The sequence below is a fragment of the Ovis aries genome, chromosome 13 (genome assembly GCF_016772045.2).
Source record: "Ovis aries strain OAR_USU_Benz2616 breed Rambouillet chromosome 13, ARS-UI_Ramb_v3.0, whole genome shotgun sequence".
NCBI classification, from domain to species: Eukaryota; Metazoa; Chordata; class Mammalia; order Artiodactyla; family Bovidae; genus Ovis; species Ovis aries.
In genome coordinates, this window is record NC_056066.1 from 67,967,298 (window position 1) to 67,972,426 (window position 5,129).

Below are 5,129 nucleotides of genomic sequence, written 5' to 3' on the forward strand. Positions count from 1 at the left end.
CTTGTGTGAAGGCCTGAGGTCAGAGGGCCTCTGAGATGGCACTGAAAGTTGGCTTGATTGTTTGAATTAAGCCAGCCAAACCAGAGGCTATGGGCCAGGCAGACAAAAGACCAGCCAGAGTAGCCATGTATTGAGTACTTACCATGCGCCAAGTACTACACTGAGCTCTACACTGGAAGGTGAACTCCTTTAACCCCTGTGAGGCAGGAACTCCTATTAATTTAAAAGAGGGCAAAGTTCAGAGAAAAGAAGTACCTTGTCTGAAGCTTCATGGCTCATAAAAACCAGAGCTGGGATTTGAACCCCTGTGTCTGACCTTAAGGGCTCAGCTCATCTACAGTATTCCGAGTAGAAGCCCCCCACCTCCCCCACAGTGGGGCTGGTGGGATGTGACTGCTCCAGATATAAGTTTTAGGAGAATGCTGGTTAAGGCTTTATGTTCTTTGTTTTTATGGGTGGGGGTGCTGGTGCTTGGTAGACTCTGATCATGAACTACATACAGAATGGTGACCTTAATAAGCTTTGTGTGATCCTCTAGACTCGGTGATGGCCTTCATGTAATTTAATCAGCTTCAACATTTGACTGAGACCTCCTAAGAGAACCTGAGCCAGAATTGGCAAGCTTACTTGCTTGCTTACTCCCGAATGCCTGGCGCACAGAAACTGTGAGATAATACAGGTGTACTATGCTAAGTCACTGAGTTTTGGGACTGATTTGTTATGCAGCAATAGATGACAAGTACAGATTTTGGTACCTGGGAATACATGCTGCTATAACCCATCTATGGGAGTGGCTTTCTGTTGGTGGCAGAAAATGGAAAGGCTTTGAGGAAAGTGTTAGTGAAAAACTAATGTGCCTTGAATTAACAAACTGTTTCTTTTTTTCCTTGCGTACCATGTGGTTTACAAGAACTTAGTTCCCCAACCAGGGATTGAACCCTGGCCCTGGCAGTGAAAGTGCCACGTCCTAACCATTGTACCATCAGGGAATTCCTTTGAACAGATGGTTTACAGAAGTCTGATGGATTCAGAGGAGGATGCTGATAAGGGCTTCCATGAAACCCAGGAAATGTTACTTGAAATTGAAAGAAAGGGGATCCTTGTTACGTAGTGACGTAGAGAGTTTAGCAATGTTGTTGCCTACAGAAATGTGAGAAGTAGGAATCATACCTGCTGAATTGAGTGTTGAGGAATGTCCAGACAGTGTTGAAGGAGCCACCTGGTCTCTTGTTCCTTTTAGTAAAATGTGAGAAGAGAGAGATTAGCTAAAGGAAGGACTATAAAATAAGAAGGAACCAGACTATACAGTTTTGAGAGTTTTCAGGGTCTTTGGGTGGCAAATGATGCTAAAAGTAAGGAATGGGCTGTGCTGTGCTAAGTCGCTCAGTTGTGTCTGACTCTTTGCGACCCCATGGACTGTAGCCCGCCAGGCTCCTCTGTCCATGGGGATTCTCCAGGCAAGAATACTGGAGTGGGTTGCCATATGCTCCTCCAGGGGATCTTTCCAACCCAGGGATTGAACTGATATCTCCCATATTGCAGGTGGATTCTTTACTGTCTGAGCCACCAGGGAAGAAAATTAAGGAATAGACAAATATAAAATTTGAGGCACTTCTAGGAAAGCATGGTCTAAAGGTGATGTCCACATGATGGCCGCAAAATCTTTTGCAAAGACTTCAGGAAATCCTAAAGTGGTACTTAAGAGAAATATTTCGTTAAGTACAGCAAAGTGAATCAGCTATACATATATCCCCTCTTTTTTGGATTTCCTTCCCGTTTAGGTCACCACGGAGCACTGCGTAGAGTTCCCTGGGCTGTACAGCAGGTTCTCACTAGTTACCTGTTTTATGCATAGTTTCAATACTATGCATATGTCAGTTCCGATCTCCCAATTCATCCCATCCCCTCTTCCCTTTAGATATCCGTAGGTTTGTTCTCTACATCTGTGTCTCTCCATTTCTGCTTTGTAAATAACATCATCGATCTTATATACATGTATCTTTTAATACTGGAAAGCATTTCATATGCCATTTGTAAGAGTTTGAGGAAGGGTGGGTTATTCTCTGACCTGAACAGCAGTCCATTAGTACTTTATTATTTCCTCTAATCCTCATAATAACCTTGTGAAGGTCCTCTCATTGTCTTCACTTTTTAAGTGAGGACACTGAGGCTTGAACAGATGAAGTGACCTGCCAATGCCACTCACTCAGTAAGCTGTAGTAGACCCAGGATCCAAATCCAGGCAATTCCAGAGTGCATACTTTAGCCCCTACCATATTCTACAGGACTTCTCAGAGCCTTTAATAGGCTAATGGGCATGTGAGTCTCCAAGAGTGGTTGTGCAGAATTTCACTTTATTCCAGTTAAAACTCTCTCATGACTATGACTCCAAGGACATACTTTGGGAAATGCTTTTGCAGGAACTGAGCCGGGTAAAAATTGAGAAGTCATTAAAGTGGGCTGAAGTCATTAAAGAAGTCATTAATAGTCAGATTTTGATAGATAACAAACAGTACCTCAGTGTCAGTCCCTTTCACAACACAAATTCACTGCTCTCTTATGTTGCTTACTCTAACCATTAATAAGATTGGAATTCAGGTTGAAAGAGTCAAAGACTCATCCAAATCTAGGACATAGTATTCTCATGACAGAAGGGAAGATTAAGAGATCGGGTAGAAACTTGGAATGCCTTTTAACTTCTACATGGACCTAGCATACGTCACATCTGTTCACTTGCCGCTGGCCAAAATATGTCACGTGGTCAAGCCCAAAGTCAATGGGATTTCATGTCCTCTTAACAGGTCATGAAGGAATAAATAATTCCAACAACATGGAAAATGGAGCCATTGAGCACCCTTGGGCAGGCATCTTCAGCAGCAGAAGGGAGGGAAGATGGAAGCTGAACTGTAAAGGCTTTAGGGAAAGGATGGGAGATACAAGAGCGGCAGAAAACAGAAGGCATGTAGGCTGATAGTTTTTATGGTTTCATATGGCCTCCTGGGTCCTTAACAGTCCGCCTAGCCTAGGACATGATGCTGGAAGCCCCAAGAGGAATATAGGGGTACCTGAATATCTTCTTTGATATCAGCCCTCAGTGTTAGAAATGTGTTGCTGGCTTGCTCATTTCCATATGCTTTACACATTCAGAGAGCCTTCTGCACAAACTCTTTTGAATCTATTTATACATCGTCATTTACCTCCCTCCCCCTTTTCGATTACTCCCTAATCAGCAGCTGATGATACCCACCCTATAACCTGAATGTGATGTCATCTTTGCTATTGTTCAAGAAATAGCACTTAACAGTTGTTAAATAGAGGAGTTCATTTTTAGAACACTGCCTGTTTATCTTCTCCTTCTTTACAAAGGTGATTAAGATTTATTTTTTCTTGGATGAGAACAGGCTTCATTGATTTCTGCCCCGAAGAGAGATAGGACAGTCGCATTAGCCGGAGAGGAGGTTAACCCTTTTCTTCCAGTCACTGAGGAAGTCTACACGGATGCCTCCTGCATTACGGTTGAGTGGGTAGACAGAGTCAGAATTGTCTTGCTTTGTACAGAAGTAGTAAACCCTGAAATCAGAGAGTGGGATCTCTCTGGGCTCAGTAGGGAGGCTATTTTGAGGATTCTAAATCGTGGGAAGCTTCCTCCTGGATAATTACCAGGGGTGAGTGTAACTTGCCCCAGACTAGCTCTAACTGCTATCTTCCATTTTCCCACGCTGGGGTCTGTACTTCCTTTCTTTCCTGCAGCTTCTACACCTCCTTGTATTCAAACTCCTGGATTTGAATCTGGATTTGAATACCTGGATTTGAGTATCTCTTGGATACAGAGTTCTACATTTTAAGCTATTTATTATAGATCCAACTTCTGGGTATCAAAATCTGTATTAGTTTCCCATTATTGCTGTTAACAAATGGTCACACATTTAGTTGCTGAAAACAATACAGACTTATTACCTTATAATTCTAGAAGGCAGAGTCTGAAATGGGTCTTACAGGGCCAAAAGCAAAGTGTTGACAAGGTGGGATTCTTTCTAGAAGCTCTAAAAGAGAATCCATTTCTGGGCTTTTCCAGCTTCTTGAAACTGTCCACATTCCTTGACTCAGAGCCCCCTTCCATCTTCAAAATCAGCAATGAATGGCTGGTCTGTATTTCTAATGGTGTCATCTCTTTGGTGCTGACCTTTCAGCCTTTTCCCCATTTAAGGACCCTTGTGTTTACATTGAGCCCATTTGGATAATCCGGAATAATCTCTTTATCTTGAGGTTAGCTGATGAGCAACCCTTGACATGTACCCTTAATGCATTCACAGGTCCTGAGGATCAGGACATGGGCATTTCTGGGAGGTAAGTGGGAATTATTCTTGCTACCATAACCTTTAAATCTTTTGCTCTCGTAAGATATGCCAGTGGAGATAATACTATTTTACTTGCATTGGTGAGAGGGTGTCTTCTTTACTCAACCAACTGATTCAAACGCTAATTCTTTTTGTCAGACACCGTCACAGACACACCCAGAAAAATGTGTTACCAACTATCTGCGCACCTCTTCTCCCTGTCAAGTTGACAATATAAAATTAACAATCACTTGGTCACAGCTAAAGTTGAGAGGAGTCAGCAGGGGTCAGAGCATGTAGAGCCTTAGAAAACATGGTAAGAATATTGGCCTTTATTGTGAGATCCATAAGATGCCTTGGTCCCTATCTCCCTATCCTTTTCAGGGAGGATGAAATATTTGTGTATTTCCAACTTTGGATACAGTCAAATTTCCAGCACATTTATTAAATGAATAAGTGGATGAAGGAATACATGTGTTCCATGCATGGTTAGCACTTGCATATAAATATACATATACTTACATATCCATGTGACCTTTGGTTTCCACCTTGCCATGCAGCATTTATTAACATGGAAGAATAACTGGAGTTTGACAGAAGCCAAGTTATACTGCAAGCAAAGCAGTTAGAGCACGCTTTACCTTCTGGAAACATGCCATGCTGGCTTCGTGAAGGACAGGGCAGTTCCTAGAGAAGCATTTAGCTGTTAAAAGAACCTGGCATTAGATTTAAATTGACTGATGAAATGGCACCTGATTTGCTTACAGCCGGAGGGTCCTGGGTAACTTTTGG

The 5,129-nt window shown here is 42.5% G+C and overlaps 1 non-coding gene across 1 annotated transcript; it reads right to left on the reverse strand.

Annotated features, from left to right (window-relative positions):
- Positions 1–917: 917 nt before the first annotated feature.
- On the reverse strand, positions 918–989 carry TRNAE-UUC (transfer RNA glutamic acid (anticodon UUC)). The gene has a single exon. It is a non-coding gene; the product is annotated as a tRNA-Glu (tRNA).
- Between the last annotated feature and the right edge of the window lie 4,140 nt (positions 990–5,129).